General features: G+C 49.5%; 1 long non-coding RNA gene across 1 annotated transcript; it reads left to right on the forward strand.

The window, feature by feature from the left end:
* The first annotated feature begins 851 nt into the window (after positions 1 to 851).
* LOC135283186 (uncharacterized) lies at positions 852 to 2,561 on the forward strand. Its single transcript, XR_010349043.1, has 2 exons — positions 852 to 1,298; positions 2,384 to 2,561. It is a non-coding gene; the product is annotated as an uncharacterized LOC135283186 (long non-coding RNA).
* Positions 2,562 to 8,756: the final 6,195 nt, after the last annotated feature.

Below are 8,756 nucleotides of genomic sequence, written 5' to 3' on the forward strand. Positions count from 1 at the left end.
TATTTTAATATAATATAATGTCAGTTATATAATTAATCAGCCTTCTGAGAATATGGAGTCAGATTCATCTCTTCCCTCATCCTGGGACCCTCACAACCACCACAGCCTGGCATGAGGGACAGAGGGGTCTCAGTGCCCAGGACACCCTTGCAATGGCAATCCATGGGAAATGATTGTTTTAGGAGCCAAAGCTGGTGCTCTCTTTCTCCAGATGCTTTATTCTTGGCATAGATGGTGGGGAATTTCTGTTGAATCAAACATTCCTCAGCTGGTTGTGGCTCTTTTCACCTTGGCGTCCTCTTTGTGCCACCAGCCCAGCCTGGCTCTTCCTCTCCAGTCCTTGGAAACAGGATATTTCTGAGTAATCTATCCCAACATTGGCAAATCAAGGAGAGATCAAGGTTATTCTAAGCTTTTTATGGCAACATCCCCAAAATCCTTTCCCTTCCCCAGCCCTTGGCAAGGTGACGTCCGTGCTGAGAGGGAAAAGAGACACCAACACAGCCCAGAACAGCCAGCCATGACATGGAAAATGCCCAGCCCAGCGAGGTGTCAGGAGGAGGGGCAGACGTGGCAGAGCCCTGGCATGCGCCAGCAGATTGGTTTGTCCCCTGTGGGGCACGGGCAGGCTTTAGTAGTGATGCCAGCTAAGTTTGGCACACACCCAGGCACCAGGGCCAATGCAGGAGCTCCCTCAGGGTGTATTCCATCCCTGCTGCTTGCCAACCATTCCAATGGCGTGTGAGCCAATCATTGCAATGGAGTGTGAGCCAAACATTCCACTGGTGTGTGAATGTGTGTGAGCCAATCATTCCATTGATGTGTGAGCCAATCATTGCAATGGAGTGTGAATCAATTATTCTATTGGTGTGTGAATGTGTGTGAACCAATCATTCCATTGGTGTGTGAATGTGTGTGAACCAATCATTCCATTGGTGTGTGAGCCAATCATTGCAATGGAGTGTGAACCAATCATTCCATTTGTTTGTGAATGTGTGTGAACCAATCATTCCATTGGTGTGTGAATGTGTGTGAACCAACCACTCCACTGGTGTGTGAGCCAATCATTGCAATGGATTATGAACCAATCATTCCAATGTCGTGTGAGCCAATCATTGCATTGGTGTGAGCCAATCATTCCAGTGGCACATGTGCCATCTCCCTGCCCGGCCTCCCTGCCGCTGCCATCTTTGGCAGGGCACCTCCAGCCATTACTGGTACCCTTGGAAGGGTCTTGGGATGATTTGCCTGAAGAACACTGGATAAAAAATTCCAGTGCCCTGAAGCTCCTCTGTGTGGTAATCACATATCCTCTGAACAGAGAGAGACATAATTCTCTCCCAGGATTTTGTTGGGAAGCTGTGAGAAAGCTCAGAGAAAATGAGAACCAATTTTTATCTCCACTTGCTGCACCTGTTGTTGTGCACATGTGGGATGTGTTATGGAGATTTGTTTACCAAGGGGTGGTTTCTTCATTGGACTCTGGTGATGGTGTTTTGATTGATTGACCAATTAGGTCAAAGCTGTGTTGGACTGTCTGGCAAGGGTGATAGGTTTTCTTCTTAATAGTATAGTAGAGTGTAGTGTAGTAACAATACCGCAATTGTTCAGCCTTCTGCAGTCATGGAGTCAATCCTCAGTATTCCCCATTCAGAGGACCACTGCTACTATACCTCTGGAGGGACCTCCTCTCCTCCCAGAAATGAGGGAGCAAACAGCTCAGAGCTTCAAGGACTTGTGTGTGTTTTTCAGCAGCCTGTGCCATGTAGGGTGGCCATAAAAAGCCCAGGCAAGCCAGGCCTTACATGGAAAACCTAAAAACCCAGGCCTACATGGAAAGCAGTACCCAAAACCCTGATAAATTGGGATATTTCACCTTCCTTCTTACCCCCACAGCCAGATGGGTGTCAGAAGGGATTTTATGTGGCACAGTTTAGTCTTGAGAAATGTCATTTGTCATTTGGGTGTCCCCTGCCGTTGCGCCATCCGAGGGCTCATGTACAGAGTGTTCTTTGGATGGTCCTGACCATCCCTGCTCCACTTCCCTCAGGGTGACCAACTCGTCACTGCCCTTCCTCTGGACCCCTTCCACTGCAAGGAGGTTTTGGGCCATAAAAACCCAGGCAAACCTTACATGGAAAACCCAAAAACTCAGGCAAACCTTACATGGAAAACCCAAAAACCTAGGTCTACATGGAAAACAGTGCCCAAACCCCTGACAAATTGCGATATTTCACCTTCCTTCTTATCCCCACAGCCAGATGGATGTCAGTTTAGTTTTGAGTAAGGTCATTTGGGTGTCCCCTGTCATTGCATCATCTGAGGGCTCATGCACAGAGTGTTCTTTGGGTGCTCCTGACCATCCCTGCTCCACTTCCCTCAGGGTGACCAGGTCATCACTGCCCTTCCTCTGGATGCCTTCCACTGTCTGCAAGGAGGTTTTGGGGTGCCTGGTAGCCCTTGGAGCCTTTCACCCTTTAAATACCAAAGTATTCAATACGAGTGTATTTGATGCTTTTAAAAATAAATAGATAAATAAAGAAATAACTGTATTACAGACAGCCTTTATTTTTAGTTGAGCTTTTATTTTTAGTTCCTGCCTCATTGTTGGGCACATGGGGAGAATGAAGTGTTGGTTTTCTCTCAGAAAACTGAAACAAGAAGGGTGTTCAATACTCTGGCTTTCCCATGTTTCCTTTTCTTTTAGCTCAGATGAATGCAGAAACCCTTTTTTTTGGCATCTCTCTTAACCCTTTTATTTACATCTCATTTACATCTTAACATTTACCACTAAATCCTTGTGCCACTCTCAGGTGGCATTTACCCTGACATCCTCATTTCTAGGTGTTGTATTTCTCATTCTGATTTTCTGAAAGTCTTCTCTTGCCACTCTGCTGGTTCTTCCTAACACTTTCTATTTTTCTGAATGGGGAGGTTTTGCTGCTGAGCCTTTCTTTTCTCCTACAAGCTGCCCACTCTTCTGCTTCTCTCTGATTTCTTTCTGGTTTCAGGTTTCAGTCTGTTCATGTAATGAACAGAAACTAAAACTGACTGTTCACATGATCTGAAACAATTCAAAAGCCCAAATCTGCCTTGTCTGTAAAAGCTGTACTTGTGTTTTTCACTCAGTATGGGCACCAGAGCAATCACACCAGTACAAACCAGTGGCCAGGCTGGGTTTAGTGGGACATGGGACAGAGAGGCAACTGGCAACAAATTCCCTCTGGATCAGACTGTTCTGTTTAAATAATTATTAATGACATGAAATTGTAATAGTTATTAAATAGTTATTAATGACATGAAATTGTCTTTAATTCTTCCTTCTCACCTCAGCGAAACCATTGCTTTGGGATGTAGTTTATCAGGGAAATTTTAAGATTTGAGCTGCACCTTGCTGAACCCAGCTTGTCTGGAGCCACAGGGACATCTGTGCCAAAGGATTGATTAGGGGCAGGATGGACCAGGGCTGTGCTTGGCTGCTGCTACCTTTATTTCAAGAAAAAAGGTCTTTCCTTACTATTAAAAAATTAATATTTCCTGATGTACCCCATGTTTTGGGCATAGCTCAAGGACTGATGCGTCAGCTTCAGGGTGTGTTTAACTTAAAGCTCTTCCTCATGGTGGGAGATTTCTAGAAAGCCTCAAAAATAATTTATTGAAGGAGAAAATAACCCACTAGTTTTCATACTGCTGGGGAATTTTTCTCTAGGTGAAATTTAGATGAAAATTTGAAGGAGAAGTTGTAGGACTTGGTGGTTTCCATTCAGATTTTCTCCTGTGCCTTGAAAAGGGATGGAGCAAGAGGTTGTTCCTCAGCCAGGGCAGTGTTTATACCCCTGTTGCAGACAGAAATAAATGTGATTAACTCCAGGGGAGCTACATCAGCGTGCAGCCACTGCTGCTGTGCTCTGGCAGCCTTGGGAGCAAATTAAATCAGAACTCTTGCTGCTAACTTAGGTGAGGCTGAGGGTTTTAAGGCAGGCTAGGGATTTAGCTGTTAATATTAATGGAACATTTATAGAGAAATTTCTCTGGGCTGCTTCGCAAAGCAGCCCAGGGTGGCCTCGGGCCAGGCTGTTGGCTGCACACACCTGAGGTGACTTTTACTCGTGGTGGTTTTAAGTCTCTGGCATCAGCTGCCCTGAGTTTAATATGGTTAGCCTGGATTTACAGCATTGTAAGTGGGCCTGAAATCAAGTTTGCTGTGCCTATTAGAGGGTGAAATTGATGTCTTTGCAAAGAGCCCAGGCAGCCAAAACTTCTGCGATGCTGAAATCTCAGCGTGGGGTTGGAGAGCCACCCGACAGATTGGCAGTGGGACTCGTGGTGTGGGTTGTGGAGCTTGGAAAACCCCAACCAAAGGCCTGAGCCACCCCTCTGAGGCAAACTGATTTCATCAGCCTAGCACAGGCAGGGGGAGGTGACAGAATCCAGAGCAGTCTGAGGTGGAAGGGTCTCCAGAAGCAGGGAATGCGGGGTAAGAGCTGTGCAGGAGTCACCCCTGGAAGGGGCAGGTGATGCCTCCCCCTGTGCCCTGGGCAGCTGGTGATGCACAGTGCCCCTGGGGCCACCCTGCCATGCCCCTGGAGCCAGGGAGCCTCCCGAGGGTCCATCCCCCCTGTCAGTCCTCACTCTTCCCTGGCAGAGAGGCCAGCTGGGAAGATGTGACAATTGCTGGGGACATTTCCTAAGCAGGAGCAGGTCAGGTGCCCAGGGGGGAGCAGGGGACACCAGCTCTGCTCCAGGCTCTGCTCTCCTGTGCTCCTCATTCCTCATTTTTCCACCTCCTGTGCTCTTCATTCCTCATTTTTCCACCTCCTGCTCAGCCCAGGCATTTTCCTCCCATTTCAGGGACTGCCCCTTGTGCTGTTTGTTGCCTCCTGCAGGGATCAGAGCCACGTCCATGCCCAGACCTCTGAAACCTGGCAGAGCAAGACCCCCTTTTTAAGCTATTTTTAACTATTAGCTTTATTATGATTTATTATTAACTACTACTGATTTATTATTACCTACTACTGATTTATTGTTAAATATTTTTATAGGGTAAAATAGGGTAAAAAATGACAAAGTATGAGGGAGATGAAACGTTGAACTGATGAAATTTGTCAGAGCTGTTGTTTTCCTGGAGAATGGTTTGGAATTCATTTCCTCTGATAGGCTGTGAGATAGAGGAGGATTTATAAATTAGCATTCATTCATATTTCTGGTGGCAAAAGCTCTGTCCCTAATCCATCCCAGCAGCTCTGCAGTGCCACATCCATTGGCACTGCAGCAGCAGCTCCTGGAGAGGATGGAAAATCTGTGTTACAATTACTGTGGCAAAATCTGCTGCTGGGGAACTCAGTCCTGGGGCTGCAGAGGTTGGGATGAGCTGGGCTTTATCCCAGACTTCCCCTGGATTGGGAGGCAGCCCTTCTCAAAGCCCTTCCCCTGTTTTAGGGCTCTGTATCGCCCCACAAAGCATTTAAGGTGATGATCCCCCTTTTAAGCTAATTTTAACTATTAGCTTTATTATGATTTATTATTAACTACTACTGATTTCTTACTAACTATTTTAACCAGAATTCTCTGTGCAACCCCTTCCCTAAAGCTGATTGTGCTGGGCTGGGAGATGCCAGTTCAAAGAAGGATCAGGGAGAGGCTGCTCCTTGGGAAGCTCAAATAATTTGTCCAGAAGGAGTAAAACCAATCCAGCTCTGGACAATCCTGCAGGGATCAGAGCCACATCCACAGCCCTGACCTCTGAAACCTGGCAGAGCAACAGGGGGTGACCCAGGAGCTGCCATTGGATCCAAACCCACTCCAAAGCCCCTTTTAGGGGCAGGGGGAGCTCTGGGGAAGGGCTGGTGCTGTGGAGGCTGGTCCAGATGTGCTGGCAGCTGGCAACGAGGGCTGTGAGGTGTGGAGGTTTCCCAGATGTGCAGCTGCTTTGGAGGATGCTGCTGGCTGGATCCCTGTGCAGATTCTTCCTTGGTTGCCAGCTGGCAGCAGCACCTTTGTTTATTCTGGTTGGGAAAAGGGAGACAAATCCTCTGAGCAGCCCTGTTGTGGGAATAGCCAGGCCTTTGGGAAAATGCAGGAATTTGGTGACTCTCTTGTAGCCATTGGCCTGATATATATATATATATACACAATATGAAAGACATTGTGAGGAAGGGCTGGGAGAGCTGGGAACAGGACACAGGGAATGGCTCCCACTGCCGGTGGACAGGGATGGATGGGATATTGGGAATTAGGAATTGTTCCCTGTGAGGGTGGGCAGGCCCTGGATCCCTGTCAGTGCCCAAGGCCAGGCTGGACAGGGCTGGGAGCAGCCTGGGACAGTGGGAGGTGTCCCTGCCATGGCAGGGGTGGAAGAGGATGAGATTCAAGGTCCCTTCCAACCCAAACCTGTGAGTTTATGATTTAGCTCCACAACACTCCTTGGAACAGGATTCTAGATTATCTTTGAATAGGATTACATATTATATTTTAATGTAATATACAAAATGTTTATTATATATTGTTTTCCCTGTTCTTGGCACTACCTTTTGGATTTTATTTCCTCCCACAATCCTTTTCCCTGTGTATCCCTGGCCAGGGAATTCACCCCATTTTAGCACCCAGAGGTGCCCATTCCCTCTCAGTAGGATACTGGGAGCCAAAGAAGCTTGGAGCAGCAACAGAGCAGACATTGCTGTAAGCACCATCCTTCTCTTCCCACAGTGGGTGCCAAGCTGTGTGTGGGATGAGTTCCCAGGCTTCTTTTTGACCTGGGTAAGACATTTTTTCCTTACAAAGAGGTGACCTCATCTCAGCTGTTGTGTGAGCAGGGCCAGGGCTGCTCACGTTCCCGGTGACGTCCGGGTCCTTCCTCCCCTGTCCGGCTGCCAGGAGTGAGGGCTGCAGGCAGATAACTGTGACCAGGCCTGGATTAATTTCTATTTATATCCCACATCCAGCACTGGGCTAGCGTGGAAATTCAGCTGTGTTGAATAAAACAAGAGACTTAAAAATAGCCCAGGTTACCGGATCTGAGCTCCCCACTCTGGAACAGCTCATTCAAGGGCTTTACGTTTCCAGATAAGCACCTTGCTGCTCAAACAGCTGCTTCCACTTGGCAGTCTGGGAAATGAGGGTTATTTACAGTGTGGAAAAGCAAACCAGCCTGGTTTGTGCAGCTCGTGATCTTTAGTGGGAATTCCCAGTCTAACAATGGAGATAGAGCCAAGGGAAAGGGCTGAGGGAAAACTCAGAGCAGCAGCTTGGAAAAGGATCTGGGGGTGCTGGTGACTGGCCAGCTGGAGCTGAGTCAGCAGTGCCCTGGAGCCAGGAGGGACATCCCCGTCCTGGGGACATCAGGGACAGCAGCACTGGTCAGGCCTGGGAGGGATTGTCCTGCTCTGAGCTGGGGCAGCCTCACCCCCAGTGCTGGGGGAGCTTTGGGCACCACAATAAAGATCTAAAGCTGTGAGAGAGTGTCCAAAGGAGGGACACAGGGATGGGGAAGGGTCTGGAGGGGGCGTGAGGGGCAGCTGAGGGCTCTGGGATTGTTCAGCTGGAGCAGAGTGAGGGCAGAGCTCCCCGGGGCTGCAGCTCCTCCCGAGGGGCAGCTCCCATCTCTGCTCTGGGACAGGGACAGGAGCCAGGGCACGTCTGGGGCTGGGCCAGGGCAGCTCAGGCTGGAGCTCAGGGCAAGGCTCTTCCCCCAGAGGGTGCTGGCAGTGCCCAGGCTCCCCAGGGAATGGGCACGGCCCCGAGGCTGCCAGAGCTCCAGGAGCCTTTGGACAGCGCTGCCAGGGATGCCCAGGGTGGGGTTGCTGGGGGGTCTGGGCAGGGACAGGGGCTGGATTTGATGATCTTTGAGGTCACTTCCAGCTCAGGATTTCCCATGCTCAGCTCTGTACCAGCACCTGCCTGCCCTGCATCAATTACAAGGCACTTTGCAGGCACCAAGAACAAATTCATCCTTTGGAACATTCTTTTCCCTCAGGCTTGGCTCTGAGGGGTCATGACTGGAGCCATGTGTGTCCCCGGGGACTGGTGACACTTCCCTGAGTGCTGTAAAAGAGAGAGTTATTTACGAGCTGCAGTCACTGCTCAAACAGGGCAGCCACTCTTTGTGCCGGGTGACGCACTGGGGCTCCAGTGCAGGCCAGGTTTATCTGTGTTCCAGCTCCTTATCAGTAGGAAATGGGTGATAAAGGCATCCCTGGGTGTGTGCAGCTCGGAGGGATCTGTGGCAGCCTTATCACCGAGCGGGGAGCAGCGCTGACACGCCGTGCCCGTGCCCCGCGGTGTCACAGGATCAGGGAGTGCTGATAAAGCTGCTCAAAGCCCTTCCCTGCCTGAGCTCTAGGGATTGTCTGGAGAAGCTGGGTTTGCAGAAAATCGTGGAATCATCTTAAAATCATAGTGCCCCCTCCCTGGAAGTGTCCAAGGCCAGGTCTGAGCAACCTGAATGTGTCCCTGCCCATGGCAGGGTTGGGGTGAGATTGTTTTTAAGGTAATTTCCAACCCCACAAAGAAGTATAATACAAAAAGAGAATGTCTTTTTGTTAGGTACAACTGCTGGGATGGACTCCAAGCATGGAAAAGCTTTTGGCCTGAAGGGTCTGCCACCTCTCCAGGCCTTCATGAGATGACCCTGGTGGGTCCCCTGGTCCTGCTTGGGCTGATCACGTTCCCATTTCCACCACCCTGAGCACTAACGGGACAGGACAGCATCCTTGTTCTCCTGGTGCTGGTGACAGCCCCAGGGAGCTGTGGGGACCGTG

This window comes from Passer domesticus, chromosome 18 (genome assembly GCF_036417665.1).
Source record: "Passer domesticus isolate bPasDom1 chromosome 18, bPasDom1.hap1, whole genome shotgun sequence".
NCBI classification, from domain to species: domain Eukaryota; kingdom Metazoa; phylum Chordata; class Aves; order Passeriformes; family Passeridae; genus Passer; species Passer domesticus.